This window comes from Meleagris gallopavo, chromosome 2, assembly GCF_000146605.3.
Source record: "Meleagris gallopavo isolate NT-WF06-2002-E0010 breed Aviagen turkey brand Nicholas breeding stock chromosome 2, Turkey_5.1, whole genome shotgun sequence".
Classification (NCBI taxonomy): Eukaryota; Metazoa; Chordata; class Aves; order Galliformes; family Phasianidae; genus Meleagris; species Meleagris gallopavo.
In genome coordinates, this window is record NC_015012.2 from 105,322,804 (window position 1) to 105,327,488 (window position 4,685).

Below are 4,685 nucleotides of genomic sequence, written 5' to 3' on the forward strand. Positions count from 1 at the left end.
TTCATCTTCTCTGCAAATTTTCTCTAGGAATTACCAGAAAAAGGGAAAAGACTTCTGGCCCCTGTGCTATCAATTCACAGGCCTTGGTTACTTTCCTTTCCTTCTGTCTGTGCGACTCCTGCATGTGTGAAGTTTCAGCTGGGGATATCAGTTCAGTGCAGTCTGGCTCCTGGGTTATTTTATAAAGGTGCTTTACTGAAGAAAAACCAGTTACTCCAGTGTTGAAAAAGGATGAGAAGGAGGAATTGAGAACTCTTTGAAAGGGTAGGTAATGGCAGGACAAGGGGAAATGGTTTCAAGTTGAAGGAGGGAAGATTTAGGTTGGATGTCAGGGGGAAGTTCTTTACAGAGAGAGTGGTGAGGTGCTGGAACAGCTGCCCAGAGAGGCTGTGGATGCCCCGTCCATCCCTGGAGGTGTTCAAGGCCAGGTTGGATGTTGAGGTCCCTACCAACCCAGGCCATTCTGTGATTCATCTTCCGTTTCGATTTTTATGGAACTAATACATACAAATACTTCAATGTTTTGTGTTTGTATTATTATAACATATAAAATATATAAAATTAGTATATATGAATTTAAAATTGTCAAAAATTTTAGTTTCAGTAATAATTTTCAATGGAGTGGAAAAAAACGAAGTGTTACTCCATCATTAGAAATAATTACTGAAACCGCTTTATGTCCTTAGGAAGACTACATCAAGTACATCTCTTAATGGTGTCACCACGATGAGAAGGGTGTGGAATTAGCAAACAAAAATAGCTGCCAGCCACTGAAGCTGAGGAGCCGTGTGATGGAGGTCTTAGAAAACTCAGATGCTAGTTCTTTGTAGAGATTGGTAACTCTCCAGGTTTGTAGGTGCTTAGATATGGAGAGCATTGCTACTAACGGCTCATGCTTCTGTTTGGTAGAGAAAAGCATAAAATAGAATGACTGACGTCAAAAGTCAGTAAATTCACTTCCAAAACCAGAGCTCATTTGCTAGCTGCAAAAAGTCTGGAACAGCTTTCCGAAGGACAGTTATTTTTATTATATCTGGGGTCTTCAAAATGACTTTATTTCTCAAAAGCCTAAGGCCAGTTCTAGAATTTATTTGACCTGTGTGTACAGAAGATGTTTTCGAACCCCACGGTTTTATTTTGTGGCCCTTTGCATTGTAGGTTTTGAGCACAGAGGATTGTCTGTGTTACCCTCAGTTTGTTAACAACATCTACAGTACTACCTTAAAACATTTATTATTTTAAGGGCTGTTGCTGGTCATCCATGCTCATGAGGACTCCCTTTTCTTCAGTACACGGTGTGCAATTTTTTGTGTAGTGTTTTTTCTAAAAGGAGACTACAACTCAAGATGGGGGGTGTCCAAATGGCAGAGCAATGTTTGCAAAGCCACAGGCGTGTGCTGCTGGGAACTTATGCAGAATGAGGATGTTTGAGGGCATAGGGCCTTCTGGAATAGTGCTCAGTTGTTATAGGGCTGAAAAGAACTGCATTGTCTGTGTGGCTGTGTCTGTAGAAGGGATTAGTGCAAACCAATAGAGACACTTTTAGATTTAAGCGGTGCAGAGAATCTGTTGTCTATACTGCAGGCATATCGTAGAATCATTTGAGTTGGAAGTGACTTTTAGTAGTCATCTGGTCCCAATCCCTGCAATGAACATGGATACCTACAGCTCCATCAGGTGCTCAGTGTCTGTCCAGCCTGACCTTGGGTGTCTCCAGGTATAGGGTGTTTAATGGCTTTTTCTGATAATTGTTTTATCCAAAAGTCCATTTCATGGTCCCTAAGACTATTCTGCTCACAAAACAGCAACAAAATAGAGATTATCACAAAGCATGGCTAAAAAAGATGTACTCCTTCTCTGACCTAAAGAGCTTGCATCTAGGGATGAAATTTTGGATTGAACTGTCACCAATGCTTCCTACTTCTGAGGGAACCAGTTGTTTTCTCTGAGAGGGAGTCCAGGAATAAGCCAAGAAGGATGAAGTTTTGACAGGTAGAAGAACGAATCTAGTCAGCAAACCAGAGATCTGTTTATAGTTGCATTTTTAGACAAACCTTCCAAGAACACTGTCACGTGGGGTAAACGATACTCTGTTCTCTTCCATGATTTATCAGGTATTTTTTGAGTAATAGAAGGTCTCTGGCACTCATAAGAAATTTGACTCTCTCCCTTTTTCCAAAGCCTTCCTGATTAAATCTTGGATCAGCTCTTGATAAAGAGATGGAGAGAAATTGCCTGCACTGAAGAGCAATATGGATCCAAGAATATTGGAACAGTTCATAGTATACTGTGGCCAAGAATAAGGTAATCTGAAAATTAGAAAAGGATTTCTATTAATTAGAGACATCAATTTCTGGACCAGCCTTCCTCTGGCAATAGTAAGGTAAAACACTTGTTTTATAAAAGCTGGTCAGGATATTGCTGAGAGCACGGGATTGGAGTCAGCGACCCAGATTGTCCCTTCTGGTGTTGTGATCCTAGTAAAGTAACAATTAACCCGTACATTAAAATGAATATTTTCCATAGTGAACTATGTTTATACTTAACTGACTCTTCTTTAAGATGATTTGACTACCTAGCCTTCATGAATCGTACAACCATGGGATAAAGGTAAAAATTTAACTCATTCAGGAAAATATGCTTCCATTCACGCGAAGTCTGGGATGTGCTGTTCCATCTTCATATTCTCAGAAAAATGCCTTGGTGAATAAAGGCATTTTTATGTCATTCACAGGATCATCTCTTTTTTTTTTTACTTCTGGTGAGGATTAATATTACTCTATCATTTAGTCATAAAAGAACAGGCCCCTATAATGAGCCATGACAAGAAAGAGGTAAAGAAGAACCTTGATAGACAGATCTGATACAATGACATGGAAGATAACATGCAATCCACTATCTCTGTATCTTGATCTTTTATATACATTCAACCGCAGGAAAAATAGAGGAAAAAGCTTTTTATTAAAAGAAAAAAAAAGCTGCTATGCAGTTTGCTTACAACAAATGTGCTTGAATTACTGCTGCATGGGAGCAAAAAGTATGTGTAACAATCAAACCTTCTTGGTGGGTAATGGTGGCTGTTTCTCACAGAGCACTGAAGCCTAATGGAATGAATCGCTTTGCTAAGGTTTCCTCAAAGCTGTTACTTTATCCTTCAGTTCCTTTTGCTGGGTGCAGACTGAGAAGACGTGGGAGAAGATATTAAATATCCGGAGCATTGTGAACACATGATTTCCCTCATTTCTTCTTCACCTCCTTCTTCCAAGGAGAAGAAAAGAATTCCAGCTTTGTTTCATAGCTGCAGGAAGCTGCTGTGATTGTGCTGCATGTCTGTCCTCCATCAGTCTGTTATTTGTGGACCAGTGGCCAGCTTCAAGCAAATTTGAAGGAAGAGCAGTATCACTCACACCAGAGAGATCAGCAAGGGATTTTGCTGATGGAGCAGCACTCCATTGTTCTGCTTTATGTGTACTGTAGAATCGTAGAATGTGCCCAGTTGGAAGAGACTTACAAGGATCACTGAGTCCAGCTCCTGAGTGCGCTCAGCATCACCCAAACCCTATGGCTGAGAACAGTATCTGTACGCTCCTGAGCTCTGGCAGCTCAGGGCTGTGCCCTCTGCCCTGGGGAGCTGTGCCATGCCCACCACCCAACCCTTTCCCGGTGACAGAGCAGGTCTCAGTGCTGCCTTTCAGCTCCCTGTCTGGAGCTGCAGCTGCCGTGAGATTTCCCCTCAGCTCCTCTGCTCTGGGCCCACCATTCCTCACGCATCTTGCCTCTTAATGCCTCGCTGTATTTGTAGCCCTTCTTTGGATGCTTTGGTAGTTATACGTCGTTACGTTGTGATGCCCAACTACACCCAGTGGTGAGGCCAGAGAGCTCAGTGGGACAGTCCCTTCCTTATGGAAGTTGGCTCAAGCTGACCAGTACAACCTCGTGTCTTCCCAGTCACCGCGAGCGTGGCTCCTTTTAGCTGTTTAAATGAAAATGTTAGATTGCATGTGGAGAGGAGCTTCAAGAAGTGGGTATGTGGAAGGAGCAAATTTTGCAAATCTATAGGAAGAGAGGCTCTTACTGGCTCATTTCTGCACAAAGTATCTTGATTCAGCCGTCAGTCAACACGAGATTCAGTTGTAGTAGGGTTTCTTCAGGAGCAAGAGTCTACTGGTGTGGAATCAAAACATGCTTTATATGTTAAGACTTCACTGTGTACAAGTGTGACATTACTGGCATGTGGAGGTGTTCTTTCTTTGCGCTGATCTCCAAAATGCACATTTCCCCCCAATTCTCATACATTCAGCAAAAAATTGCACAAAGATCCATGAAGGTGCAAGTAAAACTGGTTGATGCTTTGCCAGCTCGACGTTGTACTTCCAAGTAAATACCTTCTGCTGAAATCCTGTCTGCATTTCCTCTAGCTTTGCATGGCTTTTACTTATTGATTTTATTTTATCTGGAGGTGTCACCCTGAATCCAAACAACTGCCTGATTTCCAAGAGGCTGAGCTTGCGTTTGCTTGCAACTCAAATCTCTCTAAAATTACTGAAAGAGCATTTGTCACTTGGTGGCCTTTGTTTCTTTTGTTTAACGATGTGTTCAATTCTTCTTTTAAAAACTTTTTCCACGAGATGTCATTAAAGTGAGTGCATTAAACTCAGTGTCATGAATAATTTATCGTGCAGTTT

The 4,685-nt window shown here is 41.6% G+C and overlaps 1 long non-coding RNA gene across 1 annotated transcript in view; it reads left to right on the forward strand.

The window, feature by feature from the left end:
* LOC116216365 overlaps positions 1 to 4,685 on the forward strand; it is a 41,175-nt gene extending 36,490 nt beyond the window's left edge. The window contains exons 2-3 of the long non-coding RNA XR_004159027.1: positions 2,182 to 2,304; positions 3,159 to 4,685. This is a non-coding gene — a long non-coding RNA (uncharacterized LOC116216365). The remainder of the gene's footprint in view (positions 1 to 2,181; positions 2,305 to 3,158) is intronic.